Here is a 25,033-nt window from a genome sequence, read left to right as displayed (position 1 = left end):
TTTTTAGGTATATACATATGTATATTTGAGACTTTGTGAACAATTTGAACTATCTGAGACATTAAGAACTTCTTGAACAATGGCGTCTTCTGCATCACGAGATAAAAGAATACTTGGTGACATCCTTTTCGTCTTGACAATTGTGGTAATAGCTGTGATAGCCTGAGTAGTTGAACTTGTGGTGCCTGTACGTGAACATTTACTGCCGACTACCCCGGCTCCATCTGAACATTTTCACTTTACATTGCCCTATCATGAAGAACGGCACCGACAGACTTATTTGAACAATAGCTTTATTCAGATACTGCATCATACGCATAACATGACAAATACGTCTAATTGTTGGGTGTGTGGGATGTTGCCTGGGCACCAGAAGAAAGGGGGCACTCCACTCATTCCTCTCCCGTTTTCACATAATGGATCCTGTAATGCCTGGTACACTCTCCTCTTCACTCTGAGATGGCCAACAAAAGGGGGGTGCTTTTCCGTTTGAATAAAATTTGTTATCACGACAGGGATGGGTTTCCACGGGCTGAGGGTACTCGATTTGAATGGGAGGAGTACCGCCCCGATAATGTGTCTGCCCCGCGTGTGTACAGCAATCAACGGAATATCAATGTATCCAGCTCACATGTTATTAATGTCATTGCTACTAAAGCTGATTTGTGTATACGAAATAAAGGGTCAATTCCGGTGGGGAAAAGTGAATGCAACACCACACTCACCTTTGATAGTCCGAATGGCATATCATTTGTAGCATCCCGCAATACTTATTTCATTTGTGGAACGAAAGGTTATCATCAGCTTCTGTTGGGATGGTTAGGCACTTGTTATGTATCTTTTGTGCTACCCCCTGTATTCATCGCCCCACCAATGTACCATAATGATTATATTTTGTACCACGACTTTGTTTTGAATCGTGTCAAACGGACTGTTGTTCTGGACGATATCGACCAAACCGATACTGCCTTACAGCAATATGTGGACTTTAATTTGGGACTGTTTTCCTTTGTGGGGGCCGCACTGAATAGTCGGAAAATACGACGATTGACCCGTGTTGTTGAGGCTGTAGCTAATGACACTGCCATTGCACTTGGGAACATTACGGAAGAACTCCAGATTTCTAGAATTGTTACACTCCAAAATAGAATGGTGTTAGATGTAGTTCTAGCTGACCGTGGGGGGGCATGTAGAATTATCGGAAGTAGCTGCTGTGTTTACGTACCTGACAATTCACCATCCGTTTATGATGCTATCTCTAAATTGCATAAGATAGCTGCTGAAATACACCCGGACAATGGAACGTGGACTCTTTCAGGGTGGTTTTGGTCAATGCTTACTGCTTGGGGTTGGAAACTGTTAACGATTCTATGTATCATTGTAGGGATACTGTTCTCTGTATGCTTATGTATTCAATGTGGCCCAGCTTTATGTTCAATGTGCTTATCAGCTTGTATACCATCAAGACGAGTTCTTGCTCATGACAAAATGATGCTTCATAAAGAAGTAGCCCAAATAATGCTAATCGATATAGAAGATGAGCACCCTGATTATGTCCACTATGAGGTAGCTTCAGCTAAACGCTAAAAGGGTCGTCTGTCGTAATTTGACAATGGCCGAGTTAGCGCTTAGCTGTGCTACACATTTTTCCCGCTTAAATTGGCTATACTTGAAAACGCCATTTTGTATGTTACGGCGGCCATCTTAGATCATAAGCGGCCTCGTGGCTAGCGTGCCCTTTAGTCTGTTGTCCGTGCCACTGACCACTCGAGTTTGCCCAGCAACAGGCTATTTTTAGTACTGGTCAACCCGTACATGCGCAGTCCCCACTGACCAGTCATCCCTCAGGAATGTGCCGCCAAACTGACCAGCGGGGTTGTAACCCTCCAATGAGCTGGCTGTGTTCCAAAAGATGACCTTATATGTACATAACGCTCGGTAACTTTGTGCCGCCTATCTTTTTATTACCTGCAAACTGTATAAAAGAATGGGTCACACCGATGTTCGGTGTGATACTTCTTGCATTACTGAAGGGTGCTGTAGGAATGTACCCCCACCCCATGGGGTCTTAATAAACTTGTTCTTTGAATTTTTCAGTTTCCGTGCCAACAGTTCTTGAATGTAAGTGAGTTATCTTCGGAGCATGTAGGCCTTGGGAACCCGATACTACAAGGGCAGAGAGAGATAAGAAAGAATAGAAATAGAAGAAATAGAAAAAGATTTCATAGTGTCAAAGTTTTGTGTTTTGTCTTGTAGTGATGCCTACAGTCTAATTGTGTAAATGTGCACATGCACTTGATAATAAGCAGTTGAAGTCGTTATCGGGTTCATCTCCATCCAAGATCTTGGGATAGATAACTTGTCTGCTAGGTTTTGTAGGGTTGGTTCATGAGGAACCATTGATCACACAATTCAGAGAGGAACTTGTAATCGATTGTTATGAATGCATTAATAGTGATTATCCTATGAAACCTATTTGCATAGAGGGAAAGCATCATTAGTCAGGGAAATTTCTAGCTGGTCAAGATTTCACCTGTGTGCTTGCTGAAGCTGGTTAGTGTTATTTCTGTCTGTTTCTTGAGTAAGAGATTAATTTGAATTGTTTAGCAGAGCAGATGAGGTATTTATTATTTGTTCTTGCTTTACTGTTTGTTGAAGTAGAGGTATGAGAAAATTGCAAAGGAGGGTGAACCGCTGCAAGGATTGAAAATTGTGTCAGAGAGTGCGGCACTGGGATAGGTCAGTTGGTGCGAAGTCTCACGCTAAGTTTGGCTGCTGCATCATTCAGTGTTGCGCTGTGATAGTTCCAGGGAGAAAGGAACTTTTTGGGGATTGAATGCAAGTGTTGATCTGTACTGAAATGTGATTCAGACTAAAACACTTCATATTTGAATAGAGAGTTGTTCATGGCATTGCTAAATTGTTGGAATCATTAAATGTTTCAGAGCCCTTAGAGATCTGATGAGGGGTGATGTATGAGTTCCTGTCCATGAGGGTGAGGAAGCTCCACCAGAAGGTACACCATGTCATTACATGGCAACAATGTAGGGCTTGACATGTGTTTGTAGCTGCTTCAATGGCATAAGATCACTGAGAATGAATAACCTTTAGGATTTCCACAATATGGTACCATTGATTTAAGAGTCATTGGGAACTTGAGGGGATTATTGTGTAACATTAAACCTCCCCTAGACCAGAACATTATGAGGCTTTAAATGCTTGGGAGTGTGCTGCACATGCAAAGGAGAAAGGGAAACTCCAGAATAGTGCTTCAAAAGCAGTGTGAATCATGCAGATGCTAAGTGGGATGAAGAACAGCATATGTGGAGGAGATGTTGAGGGAACTAGCAAGTACCCTGCATTGATGACCGAAAAGTCTAAAAAGAAAAGAAAGCTGGGAGACGAAGATACTGATGTTGCAGAAAAGTAAAGCACTAATATTGACTGTAGTGATGATCTCTTGGATACCTTGTTGTCTGCACGTCCACTGCCTAATGCTGCTGAGTCTGTAGATAAAGACTAAGTTAGCGCTGGCAGTAGTCCTGTTGCCACAGCCCCTATTGACGCAAAAGCAACTCATATGGGGGATCACCTCGAACTCTTTCTGTTGCAGCTGCATCTACTCAGACAGCTACTGCTGTAGTTGCCCCAGTTGTTCCGGCCCCTGTTGTGCTTGTTTCTGCACGAATGCAACATGTCCTTCACATTGTATCTGTCTCAGAGACCACTGCCCCAAATCCTGAAGTCCCAGAGACTGTACAAGGAGTGACTGCGACACGTTTTATCCTAACATTGCAGAATTCACAGATTACTGCTTGGAGCCCAACACAAAACATACTGAGAGGAGGGAAAATTGTTTTCATTACATCAATTGCCCAAAGTGGGACGGGCATTTTGATAATTAAAATTATCCCATTATTGTGACTGTCTACCCAAGAGTAGAGGTACAAATGGAACTGAGTAACCATCCACGACTCCAGTTTGAACATGACCCTTAGATGTATCAAAGATAAAGGTAGAATTATCAGGGAATGTTTAGATCTTTCAGATTTGAATCAATACCAGGAACATGAGCTGATATATTTGAGTAAAGAGATCACTAAGCATGCAGCTATGACACACGAGAAACTATCAGAATTAGCATGAAAATATGATGTAGACCTTTCCAGAAGTCTTCCCTTGCAGAAACGTTTCAGAGCACAACTAGATGACGATGAGATTATCATTACGCCATCTTCAGGGATGAGTTACATATTACTGCATTGGTTAAATGCATTCAGAAATGGAGTGATTTTGACAGGTTAGAAAGCAAGTTAGCACAGGAACAGGAAAAGAAAAAGTAGCAATCAGACAGTGTAGAGGTGAATGGGAAACCCCCTCCAGTATCCCCAGATGAAAATAAGGCTCAGACATTCCCTATGAGAAAGACACCAGGTGAAGGGCATGCTCATGTCCCATGGAGTCAAGATGATCTTGCGACATTCATGATCAATTTCTCCAAATTGAGAGAGAATCCTGCTCAATGGTATACTCAGGTTGAAAGGTTTGTCAAGATTTAGAAGGACTTGTGTACATATTTGAATACTTTTTTTGACTTGTGGTACCAAGTGATTTATGGCCTGAGTGTAAGATAGCCATACAATGGCCTCTTATAGGAAGCTTCAAGGGATGCAAGGCCTCAAGCACCATCTCCTACAGTGATGGCAAAGTACAATGAGTTATTAAATTTTCGAAGGGGAAGGTCCTGGCAAGGGATATTGATTGGATTAAGATCAACATGATGTCTCAGGAAGCTAAAGAATCAGTGTGTACCTTTTATGAATTATTGTTGCAGGTGTTTTAATAACACAAAGGTCAGGAGAACCCTGATTGGGAAGATAGGGGGAGCTTTGTGTCACCGTTCGTTCTTCAATTGCACCCAGAGATTAGCATGCATATTCAGCAGAATGTATGTTGGTGGCAAACCAAGCTATTAGATGACATATTGAGATATGCTAGGCACTGACTGCAGTGATGAAGAAGTAACTAATCAGAAGAGACTTAAAGAAAGGTTCATGCTTGCTCAGATGTAGGTGGCACAGAAATGATTTCAAAATCAGCCGTATGTGGGAAATGTTGGTGGAATGCATGGTATTGGTTATCAGAGTAGAGGTGAAATGATGCAAGGTAGGAATGGTGTTCCACAAGGTAGAGATCACTGTTTCTCAGTTGATCCAAATTCTGGAGTATTTATAGCAACATTGAAGAGATCAACTCCTTGTCATTATTGTAACAAGCTTGGTAATTGGAAGAGAGAGTGTCATCAAAACCTGAATAGAGTAGTTGGTGAACGGCAAATGTAAAATGTCAACATGAGCAAATGCAGAACGGTCCGACCCAGCGAGTGCAAATCACTCACAAGCCCAAGTGATGCAAGTCCGACAGGCTTCGATTTCCCCTCAGAATATGGGCAAACCCAGGTTCAACCCGAATCAAGTCCCAAGAGCAAACCCAAATCCTTTCCAAATGCAGAACCCATTTGAACAGTATCCAATGTTTCCAGTTGCGGCACCTCCGCTAAGGTGGAGGAGCGACGCCCCACTGTTCTCAGAACAGTGGAAAAGGAAACAATAAAATGATAATTGAAAGATGATCATTTCTTTTTTCATTGCTGCGGGGCTGGGTTAGGGCAGGGCCGATCTGGTGCCTCAGGGAAGAGGAGTGGACAGTGAACAGTAAGTGTGCATGACTGCTTGGCTGCCCGTCTAGCCCCGGCCAAACTGTCATGCGTACTTTGCATGCTCCCCAACAGGCTGCATTACACAGCCTGGTGGAGAACATGCCCAGGCCCCCAGGCCCCATCTGATTGCTGATCCACGGCACTCAGACCAGTCACAATGCTGCATTGCAGCGATGTGATTGGCTATGGGGAGCCAACCACAACTCTGCATTGCATTGTTGTGATTGGCTTAGGGGAGCCTGTGTGCTTCTGGACTCTTCTGCAATGACAGAGGAGGGAGAGGCGTAAATGGCATGAGGAAGTACGTATTTTTTCGATATTCCCCCCCACGCTGCCGCCCTCAGCCCCCTTTCCCTGCCAGCCATCACTGCATGTTTCAGAATAGGAGCTTTAATTCATATCAGTCACAATAACGATGCCTGAGGAGGGAGGAAGGTTGCATGCTTGGAGCAGTCTCGGAAGGAGACCAGAGTGGTCTATTTACATAGGGTGAGATGAATGGCCACCAATTGTCCATTTTGATTGACAATAGTGCTACCCATGCCTCTGTTAGAACAGCTGACGTCCCTAACCTACCACTTTCAGGAAAGAAGATCCAAGTTGTAAGTGTTATACATACACAAATAACTAACCCTGTATCTAAGAATGTACCTGTTCAGATAGGGAAATTTGAAGAGGACCACAAATTTGTTATGTGATTCAAGTTCAGTGAAACTGTTAGTGAGAGATTGTTTGTGCAATGTAAATTACACTATTTACTGTGCACCTGATGGTGTTGTGTTTCAAACATATCATGAGCAAGTTGAATTCAAAATGGTCAGACAAGATACTGCCGTTGAGCTGTTGCCTATGAGAACATTAGAGGACTTGCCTCCCGATTTAGGATGCCAAAGGACTTACCTCCCGATTTAAGAGAGACTGTGAAACCTGAAGTGTGGGATTTCTCAGGAAAAGACATTGGATGTATTAAAGGTGTAGAACCTGTCTAAATAACCATAGACCTAATGCTGAATATCTGGGAAAGCCACCATACACTCTCATACCAAGATAGTGGCTGGTATTACTCCAGTGATTGAATCAGTGATACAACAGGGAATTTTGAAAGAAATAGTAGAAAGCCCATGTAACTCACCAATTATGGGTTTTCTAGCGGCTAGCTGGTATAGAATGTTTGCAGGATCTAAAGAAGATTAACAATATTGTTGTTCCATGTTGTCCTGTGGTACCCAATCCAGCTACGATATTGTTTTAGATACCATGTGATTCTAAGAGGTTCACAGTGGTCAATTTGTGTCAGGCATTTTCTCTAACCCCTTACATGAGGAAAGACATTTTTTTTTCTCATTTTGATTCCAGAACAAAGTTCTGACATGATGCCAAGTCCCACAGGGGTATACAGAGAGCACTTCAATTTTCAATCAGATCCTAAAGAGAAATCTTGAGTCTTTACAATTAAACTGTAATTCTGTATTTGTTGAGTATACTGACAGCCTGTTAGTGGGATCAAATACACTAGAAACCTGTAAACAGGATACAATTTCCCTGGTAAATCATCTGGCTGAGAATGGACATAAAGTGTCCCTGAGCAAATTGCAGTACTGGCAAAAAGAGGTGCTGTACCTAGGACATTTTATTAAGAACAGAGCAAGGAAGGTGTCACAAGGGAGAATTATTGCCACCATGAAAATGATTCCACCTAAAATGCAGAGAGAAGTCAGAATGCTTCTGGGACTGGTGAGATACTGTAGACAGTGGACACCCAACTTTTCCATAGTAGCCAAGCCTTTACTGAGAACGATGCACAAAAATGTGCCTGATCCCAGTCCATAGAACAACAATTGCTTAAAAGCTTTCCCGGAGCTGAAAGAAAGTCTTTGTTCAGGCCCCAGAACTATGAATGCCTGATGACATGAAAATGTTCACTTTCGCAGTGAGAAGGAGGCCTGTTCCCTTTTGGTGCTTTCTCGGTTGCATGGATACTCTTAAAGAGCTGTGACATATTTTTTGAATTTGGTGTGGACAGAGACTTTGGACAGATGTGGTCACAAAGAGGATTCATGACCTCATCCGGATGCTCTATCTAGATTAGAGAATATATGATGCAACTGTTGGAGGCTTTACAGTTGCCCCAAGACGTTGCTGTAGATAAATGTGTAGCCTTCAGGAGTGGAAATGATTATGTAACGTCTGGCAATAGATATGCAAGCAAAGTTCCTCAGTATTGGGCTATTGTGGTGTGTGCATTTAACGGGGAGTGTGCAAACGAATCTGATGAGGACACCAATTTCTGTAGCTGATACTTGGGAGGGAGTTAATAAATTACAGGAGGAAGTGTCAGAAGCGGGTCAAGCAAGATGTATAAAAAATACAAATTAAATCTTTGTTTCAGCTGATGGAAGACCTGTATTTCCTGATAGTTTGCTGCTCCCAATGACTAGACACTTTCATGGTCCCGCATACATAGGAAGAGATGCTGCGGTCAACTTGTTTAAAACAGAAGTGATTCAACTCCTGATTTAGAGTCATGGCTGCCGATCTGTGTCCTAGAGGTGTGACTTGCCAGTAAATTATTGCAGAGAAAAGGACACCAATAAACATAAGTCACACGTGCAGATCAGGCAGACCCTTTGACAGGACGCAGTTGGACACCTATGATATGCCTGTCTGTAATGGGCTGATATATGTCCTGGTTATAGTGTGCCTCCCCTTTGGTTTTGCTTTGTTCACCCTAAGTTGGCAGGGTATGCCCAGACATGGGTCCAGGATGCTTGTTTCCGGTCGAGGGAAGACATGGCTTGGCAGTTTGGGCTGAACTGTTCCCATGAGGCACAGGGTCCGACTGATTTTCATATGGCCATGTCTGAACTGGGGTGGCAGAGTGAGCTAAAGAATGATGATGGATTAAACCCAGATCAGTTGACTGAGGGTGAGTGCTTGCAATGTTCAACACTCTGTCCATCATCCCCTTTGGTTTTGCTATAGTGTGCATTTTCTCTTGATGGGTGGAAGCCGACCCAACATGGAGGTAGGACAGTCTTACTATAGCCAAACTATTGTTGCCAGAACTCATCCACAGTTTGGATTTCCGGTCTCTATGGAGCCAGCTTGTGGGACTCATTTTTAAAATGAGATTCATGGAATGCTGTGTGTGGCTCTACAAGTGGAATCTCATTGTAACTGCAGACCAGAAGATTTCTGGATTGTTGAACAGATTATTGGGATACTTAAGTCTTTTTTAGCCAATGTATATGCATCTACTTCTTTAAAATAGCCAGATGCCCTGCTTTTGGTGTTGATGAGTCTTCAAAGTACTCCTGACATAAGAACAGGATTGTCACCTCATGCAATTCTCATTGAACGTGTCATGAGACTGCCTGCTGTGCCTGCAAATATGCTTTTAAATATCACAGATGATATGGTTTTTAACCACCACTGCAAAGGACTGGCTGTTGCACTATGTTCTGGTGAAAAAGCTCATTCAGTGGTCGTTCAGAAGTTGTGTTTGGAGCCGAGGTGAAAAGGACCGTACCAGGTGATTCTGATCACCAACACTGAAGTGCCTAACTGGATAGATGCGTTCCACACCCAGAGAGTAAGATACCTGCTCGAAGAAGTGGTAACGCCTAAAGCAAATTTGCAACTTCCTGTGCCTGACCGTCTAGAAGGACCGGAATGGGGAATTGTTCACAAGAGTTCCCAGCTGACCAAATCCATAACATCTCAGAGTGGTATAGAAGCTCCTCAAGTGAAGGAAGAGATGAGACCAGAGAGGGGGAATGCCACAGAACAACCACAGGTTAAGACGAGTGGCCCCAGTGAAGGAATGAGTGCGACTAGAGGGAGCTCCCAAGAGAGAGAGAGAGAAGTGGCCAAGGAGAGAGACTGAAATCTAGTGTGTCCATTAAACGCAGACCACAAACCATCAAAGAGACAGAGTCAGGTGGTGTGAGTGATACTGAGGGAGATCAACAAACACCTAGAAGATCAAAGAGAGCAAGAGAACCTTATTGCAGTTATTCAGCACCTGAGTTGACTTATTGCACAGACAGTATGCCCGACTTGCCAATTTATGACCCGAATGAACTGAGAACAGAACCAATTGAGCCCCCATGATGTGCCACATTAATAGTGATTGATTCCTGAACTTAATCAAACTTTGGCATTAAGTATTATCCTGTCATTGATTAACGGTATACAAACTGAATTGACTTCAAATTAACTTTACAATTATTTCTTTAAAGAAAAGTTAACAAACAAAAAATATGTATAATTAAGTAGATTCCCTAGGGCCAATGGTGCAGTAGAAGAGTAGGGTTATCATTTTAGAAGAAGATAGGGTTATGGATGTCTCACGAAGACTGCTATATATATAACTGAATGAAATAACTGCAAATAAACAACAAAGAGCATTGCTCGTTTTGCACAAGTAGAACCAATTGCAGAATATTACAAGTATGCTGGCTGCTATATTCTACTTAAGGTCTGATTGTAGATAAACATGTGTTTCCTTACCGAAACTAGATGTAGGACAGTGATTGCTGTGACATTAACAGTTGTTTTGCTGGTAATAATAACCCTTTTAGTTATTATGAGTATTACTCTTAAGATAGGTACCCGTAGGTCTACATCAACACCTATATCACCTACACATTCAATAGATCTGATAAAACTTAAAGCTTCACATTTAGATGGTTCAGAAGGGGATTGAAATCTAGAATAAACATCAAATGTTTATTCTAGATTAGTGCAAGAATAAACATATGCCCTAAATGGTAAGGACTGCTATGTCTGCACACATTACATGCTTCAGCTGCTGAGGATGTAACCGATCATCACATTCCACTTTCATATGGCTTCACCTGTAGTATATTGTTTGGCTTATTTTATGGGCAGATTCATTTTGAGTATTATTATTCCAACTATGATTTTATCCTTTCAGAAGTTTCCCTTCATAAGAGAATGAAACACCTCCACCACAAGATAAAGAGATAGAAACAGTATGGTATTTCCTTAGGCCCCCTACCAGAATAGTTATAATTAAAGCATATGAACGCAAGGTGATGTGTTCTATGAGTCTAACAGAGAAGACGTTTATTGAGGCTTTAGAAGAAAGGAGGGCTCACGTGTTTCAAAAGGCAACAGAAAAGTCAGATGCTTTAAGGAATGTGTGGAAAAAGGAAGATGATGAGTATAAGAGGGTGCATCCTAGATTGAAACTAACAGACGGCAGAATAGAAAGTTATGCATTTACAAAAGAGGGACCTACACGAGAAGTCGACACATGGGAATGTGATCACACATTTGAAATCTTTGGAGGGCCTGTTCAGATTATTACTGGGGAAGATTCTTTTATCCCTGGAGTATACTTTGTGTGTGGACAGGATGGCTATTCTCAACTGCCCGCTGATTGGGAAGGTACATGCTTTTTAACTTTAGTACCCCCAAATATGTATCTTGTGAATAAGTTAGAGGTTTTTGAGGGGAATTCACCACATAGAACTGGATGTGGTAATAATGATGGTTCGAATTTAGTGGGATTTGTCTTTGGTGCTATTATTCCTTCAGTAGCTGTGGTCTTAAATGGTGATAAGATTAGAAAGCTTTCTACTGCAGTAGACAAATTAGCAACTAGAAAATCTGGTGCTTTGTTAGCAGTAGATACAGACTTGGTAGCTCTTAGGTCTTCGGTTTTGCAAGATCGAGCAACTTCTGACATAGTGTTAGCAGAGAAAGGTGGCGTCTGTAAAACATTGAAAGTACAGCATTGCTGTGCGTATATTCCTGACAAGAGGAAAGAGATAGAGGGATTTGGAAAGAACATTTCTGACTTTAGAAACAACTAGTGTTTTTGGAACTTGGGGGAAAGTGGTTTCTGTCATAGGTAGCTGGCCTTGAAGCATTAGTAATGGATTTTTAGTCATTGTATTAAGGCCTATTTTGATTATTGTTTTTTAGTTTAATTTGTTAATTTGTTTTGTATAGTTTGCAAGCAAGGGAAGAAAGAAGAAGGTCAAAGAAGGCAGAAAAAGAGATGGAAGAGAAACATGTAAGGCTAACAAAGAGATGAAGGTGTTGCAGAACTCTAAGGGTAAAATGAAGGAATCGGCTGAGTTATAAAGTGTTCCTTGGAGATTCATTTGTGTTTGATGTGATGGCATGCTATCTATCAGGGGGATTGGAGGAACACTATTTTTTCATTTACATAATTAACAACATTAATTACCAAAGTGTAATTTATATTGTTAAATAGCACATGCATATTAATCTTATAATTTGTACTAGGTGACCGTATTTAGCCATTATGAGTCACACCCGAGTTAACATGTAAATTATAGTTAGCAACATTTCTACGGCCATGTTGAATATCGTATTTTACACGCTAAAGGCTAACAGGCCTTCACATTTAATTTCTGTTGTTTTGCACGTTATGTTTTTCCCACTGAAGATGCTGTGCTTTTCAGATGTCCTTCCTAGCTTGTGAATACATTTATTGTTATGTATTAGATGACTGATGGTGAGGTTTTCATCAGAAGAAGCAGAATATGCCATTATGGGGCACGACTCGTGGGTAGAGCTGACTGTATCTGACCGTCTGTCCAGTGTAACCACTCAAGGACATTATCATGCATGGACTATTCTGTTGCCCTGAGAAAGTGGAGAGTTTACCTGCTCCCAGAGTCTAAAGTAAAATTATTACCTCCCAAGAGTGAGAATGAGCATTAATGTTGCAAACTAATGCCTTGTTGAATATCCATATACAAAACAATGACAGAGCACAACCAAGACAAGTATATGCTTGACTATATACAGTCAAGGAAATTATTTAATATACAAAAATGAAACAACATGTAGCACTTTGTTCAGCATGTAAATCTTCACCACTGTTCCATTGCTGAAACAATTAGGCAAGAGTGGTGAAGATTTACATGCTGAACAAAGTGCTACATGTACTTTCATTTTTGTATATTAAATATTTCCTTGACTGTGTATAGTCAAGCATATACTTGTCTTGGTTGTGCTCTGTCATTGTTTTGTATAGCTGTCTATATATAGAGGATTCTGTATATGATCACTAGCACTGTGGGTGGCATGGTGTAGAGGCATAGAGCACGCCTGAAATAGATTGCATTTACCTGACTGATGTGCAAACAAAACAGAGGTGCTGGCTGGTATTGAGTATCCACTGTCATCACTCTTGTTGTGTTGAATATCCATATATTTTCTTTATGCAGTTTTTACAGCCATTAAAGTGTACATCCAGAAACATTAAAAACTGCTTTAGTTTTGTTACGTTATCGAAGAAGCCAGGGAGAGCGAGAAGGAACTTCTCAGTCCGGTTTTGCAGGCCAAATTTATGAAGGGCATACATTCAATAATGCAAAAATCTATTTATTGAAATTTGGATAATCGCAACCAGCGTTAACCTATATCCAGTTTTAAGCAGATTATTTCAGAGTTTTAGAAAAAGGTTTTTAATTGCCAAGTGAAACCGTGGCATCCTTGAAGATGTGTAATTGTAAGCATTGGACCTACTGCTAATGAGATAAGTTATCAAACTTTTTCATCTTGATACTAGAAACCAGACAATAGTATTTGTTATCCGGAGTGCGTCTGCCTCCCTGCATGACAACCAATAGTGTACAAGTGGACAGGATTATGATAAGAATCAACTATATGCCCAGCCATGAGAGTTTTATTAATGTCTTGATAAAGATGGTATAAAGTTGGACAACACCATCGAAATGCGTCAACGCATCTGTCACACAGTTCGTTTAGTGGACTGGAATGGTAGATACCAAACGAGTGTCAACTTATAGGGATTCATTCGATATACTGTTCCACACAAATGTGTTTTTTAATGGCAAAGTGTACCCTTTTTCTCTTCTCTCATTGTTTGTGTTAATATTAACAACACACTTGTGTTTTTTGTCATTATGATAATGTTATAATGTATATGAAATGTTTCTCTTGTAATTTCTTCCTGACTTGATATGAAATATCACATTGATTGCCTTTTTAAACCCCTGAATATCCTATCCCTGAATGTCTTTTTATAAATAGGTACACAAAAATCAATAAAAATGTATTTTTTCATAAATAGTATGATTTGAATCTTTGGCTCTGATACCTGGTAATGTTGCTCCTTCTTTAACAGAATTGGATCCTCTGAAGGACCATTGGGTACTTATTTTGGCAGGGTGTTCTTCTTTATTTCTGTTTTGATCCTCTCCTTTCCTGCCTACATCATATATTTCTTTGGGGAACCCCCTTCTATTGTACATGCTCTTGTGATTGACACCTTAATACGTGTCTCGAACCACACACCCAGCGCCATTACCTCCTTGTTCTGTCTCCCCGTCCCATTCCTTAACAGTGAGCAGTTAGCCTGCTATACAGAAACCTATTACCTAGCCGAGCTTTTGCACTTCCCCCAACATGGCGTCACCATCATCTATATTAATATAATAAAGAGAGGGCCCAAACATTTGAGGCGGGTAATCTCAGGAACCACAGCACCAATCACAACACCCAATACAGAGTTGGAAAGGGCAGTTGCAGCAGAAAGACATAGGCTATGCAGACGCCCACCATATACATTTAAAAGGTAAAAGAACCGTGCCAGCAAAGTAGTCCCTTGTGGGCGTGTCTGCGTTGTGCTGTGGGCGTGTGTTGGGGGCGTGTGGTACGTCCCGCCCTTCAAGCTATGTCTCATATCGTGTGCTGTGGGCGTGTGCTGGGGGCGTGTGTGGGGCGCGGGATTACGGAGAAAAAAAAAGCGAGCATTGTGCCCAATATTTCATTGTTTTTTCTTCCCAGGTTCTGTACGTTCCAGCTCCAGGTGTGCTTGCCCCGCGCTCCCAGTGACGTGCACCTGCTTTACTGTATGGAGGTCAGGCATGGCGCTATTCCCAAGGGCCGGAAGGAGCGCAAACAGGGGCCATTGTGCAGGAAATGTAATCTTCCCTTAACTTCGGGTGACGCCTGAAGCGCACACTGGAGATTTTCCACTTCTGTTGCGCACAGGCCTTGCGCCATGCACATCGGGAAACAAGGCCCGCCTCCACGGAAATAGCAAGAAAGGGACTATCCCTCTCCCAGGAATATGTGATGATATTCCGCAAACCAACATCCCGCATACCATCACTGCGTAATTTTTATAACGCAGGACTATTACTCCGCAAAGACATCATTTCTAAAACTTTTACAACGCATATGACTATCACGCATGCCATTATAACGCAAATGCATGTGTGGTAAAGTCATATACATTGTAAAAGTACATTATTAAAACATCAAATATATGTTTGGATATATGTGTATATATATATATATCTATACTACTATAATAAAGCAAGAACGTTGAACCTTTGAGGCGGGTAAACTCGGGAACCACAGCGCCAATCCACACACACGATACATCATTGGAATCGTGAGGGTCTGCAGATGGACATAGGCTATATAAATAAATAAAAAATGTTATTAAAAAAATTGACGATAAAAAAAAGTAGTCCCTTGGAAGTAGCGCCGGCCGTGTGCGCTAACGACGTGCGTGCTGACATCAGCGTGGGGAGGAGCGGCAACCAGGAGCGGTAAAGTTTGCAGAGGCTGAGGAGCGGCGGCTCCCGCAGTGGGCTTGCAGCGTGGAGCGGACAGGAGCGGTGAAGTTTGGCAGCGTGGAGTGGACAGGAGCGGTGGTTTGACGGCTTGAAGCGGTGAATTGAGGAGCAGCGGCGCCCGCAGTGGGCTGAGGTAGGTGAGTGTGGGGTTGCAGTGTGCAGGAGCGCGGGGAGGAGCAGTGATGTTTGAGAGCCTGAGCGCGGGGAGGAGCGGTGATGTTTGAGAGCTTGATTGCTCCCGGACAACGTCGGGACGGGCTGCTAGTATATATATATATATATATATTCCGATAACGCTCGCTCCAACCACAAATTCCAGCCGGATTCGCATAAGAAGACGAGGCAGACCCAACTTGGTGCTATTTAGTTTATTTTCTTAGAACGCCACCAAAATCCTCACGACGTGTTTCGGCAGATCCCTGCCTTGATCACATGACCAATATATATATATATATATAGAGAGAGATCGATAGATAGATAGATAGATGCACATTTTTTAATTTAATTAAAACATTTATTCTTTTAAATTGCATTATTTATATTATTGTTATTTATTATTTTATTTTATTACCCTTTACACCCTAAAAACTAATCCCACCCTGCTCCCTTTAAATACCCCTGCACCCCATAATCATAACACACCCTTACTCCTTAAAATACCCCAACACCCTTAAACACTAACCCAACTTAACCCTATAAATATACCCTGTACCCCAAAACCCAAACCTATCCCAAAACCCTAAAAATAACACTGTACCCCAAAACCCAAACCTACCCATGAACCATAAAATACCCCTGTACACCAAAACCCAAACCTAGCCCTAAACCCTAAAAATACCCCTGTACCCCAAAACCCAAACCTATCCCTGAACCCTTAAAATACCCCTGTACCCCAAAACACAAACCTACACCTGAACCCTAAAAATACCCCTATACCCCAAAACCCAAACCTAGCCCTGAACCCTAAAAATACCCCTGTACCCCAAAACCCATACCTAAACCCTAAAACTACCCCTGTACCCCATAACCCAAAACTATATCTGAACCCTTAAAATACCCAAACACCCCAAAACATATACCTCAGTACCCCAAAACATATACCCCTATAACCATACTTACCTTATCCAAACATTTAAAAAAACATGCTTTTACCATTCATGCATTTACAACGAATTTCGTTGTAAATGTATGCGTGGTAAAAGCATATAAAATGTAATGCCATGCGTTATAATGGCATTGCGGAGTCATGGTACTTTCGTAATGGAAGTATGCGAGTGATGGTATGCGGAAAGAAAGTTGTGGAATAAGGGGTTTTTACCCTCCCCGGTAAGTACATTGGTGGCACGGTGGCCCACATCTCCAGCAACATACTCAGATTTTTTCGCCACCCATTTGAAAAATGCACAGGTGTCTCTCATTGATGGCCAGCACGACATACACTTTTAGACACACCTCCCACCACAAGTTCTAGAATTGCGAACTTCAGAGCTGGGGAGCTACGATCGAATGTCGGCATCAGCTCAACATCCTGTGATTCCAGGCTAATCGCTTTGTCTCCCCGTGCCTATCACAAATGAATGTGTTCTTCTGTAATGTATATTGTGCTCATGCCATGTTGTCAAGTTCGCGCTATATAATATTGCAAGGAAAAATAAAGTAGGGAAACTTGAGTTCACACACTACTGAACGCGCACTCTTAAGTGCATCAGCAGTGCACTGTGAATCGGAGCGTTTCACAGGCCTGTCACAGATAAGAAATGCTATCAAAAAGAAATCCTGCAAAACAATATACTACTGGCCGGCAGCAATTCATACCCGGACAACGTCGGGACGGGCTGCTAGTGTGACAATAAAGGGAGAAGTGCAGTAGAGAAACTTCCTGTTCTTTTTTTTGCTGCGTTGCAGTTTGCCCTGGTGCCTAGCTGAGCTATGGGTAAGTGTTCCCTTTTCTTTTATTTGAATTGCGTCTGCCTGCTTTAGCGGCCCCCTTTGTCTTCATGCTTTGTGCCCTCCTGTGCTGCCTGATGTTCCGGTTTTGTGCGCGGTTCGCTTTAGCGACTGCTTCTGCCATGTGCGCTCACCTGTTGGGTGGCAGCCAGCTTTAGCGGCCGTTTTCCTGTTTGCTGGTCCCGGGGAGCCCTGCTTTAGCAGGCGGGGGTTGCGGAGGTGTTCTTGACGGCGCATGTGGTTCTTTGTGGTCCCGCTTCTGCGGGATGGATCCTGGGTACAAAATTCGGGCAGCCGGCTGTTTTTTTAAAGCTGGCCCCTTTCTTCTGGTCCTGCGGGAGCTCGAGTCCTCTGGTCCTTGGGACGTCATTGCTTTAAGATGGGGTCCTTCTTTTCATTCACTCGTCCTCTGTGACTGCCTGTTTTGGTACGTTGCTGTTGCAGTTATGGACTCGAGTACCTATTCCTCTGCTGCTCCTCTTGATGCCCTGCGCCTGTTGATTAATGAGGCGGTGGCTGCTGCTTTCCAGGCCAGGGACGCTGCTGGACCTCCTTCCAAGGATCCTCATAGTTCTTTAGATCATCAGGCCGCTCCTGATAATGAGATGGGTCCTGGTGAGGATGAGGGTGTCCGAGGCGCTTTGTTCAGGGTGCGGGACAGTTTGGGTTTCACTCCTCCTGTGGGGGATGTTCTGGAGGATGACTTCTTTACGCAGTATCACCAGGTGGCTCCTGACTTCTTCCCATTGCATGGTGCTGTGCGCAAGGTGCTGGATCACGAGTGGAAGGAAGTGGATAAATCTGCCTTCCCTCGCTTCTTGTCTAGGCGGTACGGTCTGGAGGGTTTTGCTGTTGAGTTTCCTCACGCTGTGAAGGTCGACAATTTGATGACTGGTCTTTCCTCTCAAGGTTTGGTCCTTTTGGGTGGTGCCCTTCCTGCAGATGCTGTGGATAAGTGTGTTGAAGGGGCGGTGAAGCGTTCCTTTGCTGCTTTCAATTTTTCTGTCCCTGCTACTGCCTATTCAAATTACATGGCCCAGTCCCTCCTCAAGGATTTTTAGTCCCTGTCCCTTCTGTTGCAAGAGGGTGAGGATGCCTCCCCTGTTTTGTCTCTGATGGAGTTGCAGGTGCGATACTTGTCGGATCTTTCTTTTGACAATTTGAGTGTCGCTGTGACTGCATCTGGTGCTTCAATTGCTGCACAACGTCATATCTGGATGCGTTCCAGGAAGGCTGAGTCTTCCCAGAAGTCGCTCCTCCTTAGGTTGCCCTTTGGGGGTTCCAAAGTGTTCGGCCCTCAGCTCGAGGAGATGGTCAAGCAATCAGCGAAGAACCGCAAGCTTGTAGCTTGTATGATGATTACACCCAAAGTTTGAGATTTAAGAATCACCTCACTGCTCCTCTTTGACGCTGGAGGAAGCTGCATGTGAGGAATGGCCTCCAGGACCATCATAAACTCTGCCAATTTAGGCCTCTTAACTTGCCCATATGTCCCGGGGGCACCCAGCAACAATCAGTGGCAGCCTACCTGCTGCTCATGGAATGGGAAGGCATGATCATCATTCATCTTGGACGGAATGCCAGCTGATGACATCCATGTTGCTTTCTTGGATAATGACCCTGCTGCGCCCTTCACATGATAATGGAATCACCCCACGCCACCTCTCTTCTAAAACTCCCTGGGCATAAAAAGTGGTTCCATACCTTTCGTCTAGAGTGATCACCTCAAGACCAGGCTCATAAGGAAAAACATAAATCTCAATCTGCACCATTTGCACTCGTCCTAAAAGTGTGTTGGCACAAAGTGCCTTAGTTTTGTACATTGAGGCATACTTGCACTTCTCCTGCCCAGTGGCCTCTGTGAGATTCAACACGTTTTTTTATTACCCGGCCTCCATTCACATGAAGTGGGACTGTCCCTTTTCAAGTTTGGATCTACAATGATTTGCATATAGGTGGTTCTTGACTGCAGTGCTACAGACAACCTAAAGACATCAAAGTAAATGGAATGTGCCCTTGGTAGTTACCAGTCTCTCAGATTGATTAATTTACATCCACTATTTTTATTCTGCAGAGTATGGCAGAAGTTAGATGTTACCAAATGCTGAGTTCAGGTCTTACAGATGCCTTGCTTACACTACTAATTCCAGCATGAGTGGAAACTTCTTCGTATGCCAGAGCCATGTCTTATAAAAATGTAGACTCAAACTCAGGCTCTTAACTTCATGTACCATGAAGTGGGCCTCATTCCCAGAGCAAATGAGAGAATGTTTTCACTAAAATCATCTTAATCTTTTGCACCAATGACAGGCTCACATTCTAGCGTGGCCAACTGTGGCATTGGTGCAAATTCAGGACGGTCTTTGTAAAAATTCAGGACAAAGGGTCAAAATTCAGGACACAAATTCAGGACAGAAGGTCAAAATTCAGGACAAAAATGTGGGACAAAACATACGTTTTACAGGCATATCAGAGGAGGTGCCACAATAATATATAAGTAAGTAAATAGACAACCAAAATAAATGAAAGTCAAAATACGTTTATATAAGGTTGAGACAATCATGCACTTTACAATTTTTCAGTATGTGCGCAGCTTTGCAAAGCGACATCAGGCCCTTTCTGCAATCAAGATTTCTGCTAATGTAACAATAAACATTAAATAGTATTTTTTTATTTGTATGTTAAAATCTGACTTTTACAGTGAAAACGCTGCTAGTTATTTTATTTTTATTTTCTCCAGCATGGCACTAAGACAAAAGCAGAATGCTTTGCCCTAGTCCGATGCAGGAGAAGGCAGACCACATGCTGTCACTACAATAGGGCCCATTGTCATTCTGTAAGTGCTAATCAGCTGCAGTCTCAGAATGACAATGGGCCATGCCACAGTCTGCGCAAGGTCCTGGAGGGGCCGCTGCAGGCAGCCTCTTCAGTTTAAAAGATAAGTGCAAGAGGCCCCAAGTGAAATATTTTAAACTAATGGGGTCTCATGCAGGGAAACAGCATTCCTTACTGAAATTTACGTTTTCGATTTTAGTATGATGTCTGTAGTTTGGGGGCCCCAAATTATGGATGCCTTGCAGACATCATACTAAAATAACGGGCGGTCCGTGAAATTTACAGACAGTTGGTCACCCTATTCTGTTACTTGTCGGTCTCTCACGATCAGTGCTTTAAATGGGATAAAAAAAACTAGGGGGGTGTCTTTCAAAGTGGCTTGGCCAATCAATCAATCAATCATAGCATTTGTAAAGCACACTACATACCCGTGAGGGTCTCAAGGCGCTGGGTGGGGGGGCGCTGCTACTGTTTGAAGAGCCAGGTCTTGAGGAGTCTCCTGAAAGTCAGGAGGTCTTCGGTCTGCAGTAGGCGGATGAGGAGGGTGTTCCATGTCTTGGCGGCGAGGTGGGAGAATGATCTACCACCAGCAGTCACTCTTCGGATGCGGGGGACATGGCGAGGGTGCGGGCTGCGGAGCAGAGCTGGCGGGCGGGGGTGTAGAGCCTGAGTCGGCTGTTGAGGTACGCTAGTCCGGTGTCGTGGAGTGCCTTGTGCGCATGGGTGAGGAGCTTGAAGGTTATCCTCTTGTTGCTGGGGAGCCAGTGCAGCTCTCTCAGGTGGGGTGTGATGTGGCTGCAGTGGGGGATGTCGAGCATCAGGCATGCGGAGGTGTTCAGGATGCTTCCGAGCAGTTTCAGGAGTTTGGCTGGGGCTCCTGCCTAGAGTGCGTTTTCATAGTCCTGCTGCTGACGAGGGCCTGGGTGACTGTCCTTCTAGTTTCAGAGGGGATCCACTTGAATATCCTGTGAAGCATGCAGACAGTGTTGAAGCAGGAGGAGTAGACGGCGTTGACCTACTTTGTCATGGAGGGTGTGGAGTCAAGGATGACCCCTAGGTTTCATGTGTGGTCAGTGGGTGTAGGGGGCACTCCTAGTGCCATTGGCCACCAGGAGTCATCCCAGGCTGAGAGCGAGGAGCTGAGGATGAGGACCTCCATCTTGTCAGAGTTTAGTTTCAGTCGGCTGTTCCTCATCCAGTCGTAGGCGGCCTTCATACCTTCGTGGAGGTTGGTTTTGGTGGTGTGGGGGTCCTTGGTGAGCGAGAGGATCCGCTGGGTGTCGTCGGCATAGGAGATGATGTTTAGGTCCTGCTGTCGGGCGACGTGGGCGAGCGGTGCCATGTAGACATTGAACAACGTTGGGCTGATGGATGAGCCTTGATCTCGGTGGCTTCGGAGCGGAAGGGGGCGAGGCGGACGCTCTGGGTTCTTGCGGAGAGGAAGGAGGTGGTCCAGTCCAGGGCCTTCTCTTGGATTCCGGTGTCGTGGGGGCGTGTTCTTAGTGTGCGGTGACAGACTGTTTTGAAAGCTGCTGAAAGTTCAAGGAGGATGAGGGCCGCAGTTTCTCCATTGTCAAGCAGGATCCTGATGTCATTGGTGGCGGCGATGAGGGAAGTTTCGGTGCTGTGGTTGCTGAGGAACCCGGACTGGGAAGGGTCCAGGATGTTGTTCTCTTCGAGGAAGCTGGTCAGTTGTTTGTTGACGGCTTTTTCGATGACCCTCACCGGGAACGGGAGCAGGGCGATGGGTCAGAAGTTCTTGAGGTCCTTGGGGTCCGCCTTGGGTTTCTTTAGTAAGGCGTTGATCTCTGCGTGCTTCCAGCTCTGCGGGAAGGTTGCTGTTTCGTAGGAGATGTTGATGGTTTTCCGGAGGTGGGGTGCGATGGTGCTGCTGGCTTTGCTGAAGATGTGGTGTGGGCAGAGGTCTTCCGTGGATCCGGAGTGGATGGTGTTCATGATCCTGATGATGTCGTTGATGTTGGTCCAGGAGAGCAGGCGGTTGGTGCGGGTGGTGGTCGTGGGAGCCGGGGTGTCGGTGGTTGCCGGGATGGTGACGCGCCAAAGCTGTCGTGGATGTCTGCGATGTTGCGATGGAAGAAGGTGGCCAGCGATTCTCACAGGTCTTGTGATGGTGGGATGTCGTTGGTGTTGGAGCTGCGGTTGGAAAGTTCCTTCACGATGCTGAAGAGCTCTTTGCTGTTGTGTGCGTTGTTGTCTATGCATTCTCTGAGGGTGGTGCTTTTGGCGGATCTGATGAGTTGGGTGTGTCGGCAGGTGGCGTTTCTGTGGGCTGTGTAGCTATCCGGTGTTCTTTCGCGGTCCAGCTTTTTTCTAGTTTACAGCAGGCTCGCTTGTAGGCCTGGAGGTCTTCGGTGAACCAGCTGGCTCTCCTGCTGTTGTGGGTGTTTTGGGGCTTCTTGAGCGGGGTGAGGGTGTTGGCACAGTCGTTGATTCATTTTTTGAGGCTTCGGGCTGCGGGTGGGTTCTGGGCGAGGGCGGCGGTTAGCTGGTCCTTGGTGATCTTGCCCCAGCTGCGGCGAGGTATCTGCTGGGTGTGGTGGTGTGTGGTAGGTTTCCGAAAGGTGAAGTGGATGCAGCGGTGGTCGGTCGAGTGGAGTTCGGTGGTGCGGAGACGTGGGCGCTGACTGAGAAGATGGGGTCAAGCGTGTGGTCGGCGGAGTGAGTGGGTGTTGTGACGAGTTGTCTGAGTCCGAGGTTGCCGATCAGGGTGGAGGAGTTGGCATTGTTGTTGTTCTCAAGGTGGAAGTTCAGGTCCCCAAGGAGGAGGTAGTGTGTTCTGATGAAGTCAGTGATGGAGTTGCTGAACTGTGGTTGGGATCCGGGGGGGTCTGTAGACGAGGGTTCCTCTGAGGGTGGTGTTGGGGTCGGTGTGGATCTGGAAGTGTAGGTGTTCGGCGGTGCTGAGGGTGTCTTCGGCGTCTGTCAAGATTTTGAGAGTGTTTCTGTGGACGATGGCAATTCCTCCTCCTGTTCCGTTGGTGCTATCCTTGCAGGTGATCTTGTAGCCCTCCGGGATGGCTATGGGGATGCTGGGTGCCGAGGAGGGGTTCAGCCAGGTCTCTGTCAGGAAGGCGACATCTGGGGCGTTGGTGTTGAGTAGGTCCCAGAGTACGACGGTGTGTTTGCGGGCGGAGCGAGTGTTGAGCAGGATGCATCTGAGGGAGTTGGGTTCTTCGGAGGGCGGGCTGGCGTGCTGGCCGATGGTGAACATGCAGTTCCGGCAGGAGAAGTGTTCTGGGGTGCATTTCAGGGCGGCCTGGCAGCAGGTGCGAGATCGTCCGGTGTTGAGTGCGTGGAGGGTGCTGGAGTCATAGCGGAGGCGAGCGTCATGGTGTGTGCGGGGCCAGGGGTCCTGGCGCTGGGTGCTGGGCGCGGTCCAGGCGCGGATGGGTGCAGACGGGCTTGCCTTAGGCGTGCCTTTGGTGCGCCAGAAGCAGGCCCGCTGCGCGGCCGCTGCGTGGCCTCCATATGAGGGGATGTGGGTGGGAGGAGCAGCTGAGAGGCAGGAGCGGGGTGGCGAATGGGTTTGCAGGGGGCCAAGCCGCAGGGGACGCAGCGGTGGGAAACCTGGAGGTGGGGGCGGGTGGAGGTCACAGAAGGCAAAAGGGACAACAAAAGAAGGGGGCACAGGGGTGTACAATGGAGAAAAAGGTGCAAAGACCAAACCGAGGGGGCACAGAAGGCAAAAAAGGGACAACAGAGAGAAGGCCGGCATAGGGGTGTACAATGGGACAGAAGGCACAAAACCAACAGAGGGGGTACAATAATACAGTAGCGGGATACCAGCCAGAACGGGCGGCAGCAGCGGCAGGCTCAATGTAATTAAGGTCATGGCTTCAAGAACCGTAAACAAAAAATCTGTGCTTAGCATAGTGTGCCGTCCTTTCTGGTATTTTTCTTCTTCTGTCATTGCATCCAGATATATAATACAAGTAACATTACACCTACAGCAAGCCAGAACCATTGACTTTGTCAATGGTTTAAGTTGCATAAGCAGCAACTATCACTTAGTTAAATATAATATGGCAATCCTTCAGTTCTGAAATGATGAGACTGCGAAAGGACTTTAACAAGTCTTTTCGAAGTGACCCCAAAGGCAGTGAAGGATGGTACTGCTGCAGAATTGAGATGTTATTTTTCCACCCTGAGGGTGATGGCAAAAATGGAGAACCCGAGAGGGACCCATCTCGACACATGCTTTTTTGAACGGCGGGAACCAGACCACTTAAAACCCTGCTCGCGATAACTGGACATTGTACGAGAATGGTATTTATTTCAAAAGTGGTTAAATGCTGATCTGAGCAGAACAGACTTTCTGGCGAGGCTTATGCCGGAGGGAGTTGCTCAGGTGCATGGAGGAGACGTATGTCAGGGATCAGTAATAGTTAATTGCAACAATGTGCTTGGTATGTTGTTGCCTCCTCTATTGGACCCTGTGCTAAACATTGGCTGCCTGCCCTCAGACGCTCCCCTACAACACAAAGGAAGCAAAGTTACCAGAGACCTGAGGACATGAGTGCGCCAGAGACACGTCACGAAGGCAGGAATTATCCCCAATCCATCTTGTACTGACTGACCCAGTACTATATACTTCCTGCATCATTGCTGCACCCTCCATTGCGCCAGGAAAGCGAAGCTTGATGGAGGTTTGGGCAGGATTGCCTAATGGCAGAAAATCCTCTGTGGATTATGAGGTCAATGCTCTTCGGCTAAACGCCAGATATGTGCTTCCAGAATCCACCTGCCACAGATCCCTCCTCTCGGGCTCTGCCTGTCCTGCCCTCGCGCCGGTGGAATGGGACTGAGGACCGTGGGGCCGGCGTAGATCTGCCGGAAGCTCAGACTGACTGTCACACCCACGCTTAGCCTCAAGGACAAGCCCAAGCCACAGTTA

At 45.1% G+C, this 25,033-nt stretch overlaps 1 protein-coding gene across 3 annotated transcripts in view; it reads right to left on the bottom strand.

Annotated features, from left to right (window-relative positions):
- The window catches only part of LOC147702567 (uncharacterized), a 185,862-nt gene that overhangs the window by 101,208 nt on the left and 59,621 nt on the right, over window positions 1–25,033 (bottom strand). The gene's annotated exons all lie outside the window — the stretch shown is intronic.

This window comes from Lissotriton vulgaris, chromosome 7 (genome assembly GCF_964263255.1).
Source record: "Lissotriton vulgaris chromosome 7, aLisVul1.2, whole genome shotgun sequence".
NCBI lineage: Eukaryota > Metazoa > Chordata > Amphibia > Caudata > Salamandridae > Lissotriton > Lissotriton vulgaris.
This window is presented reverse-complemented; position numbering and strand designations above follow the sequence as displayed.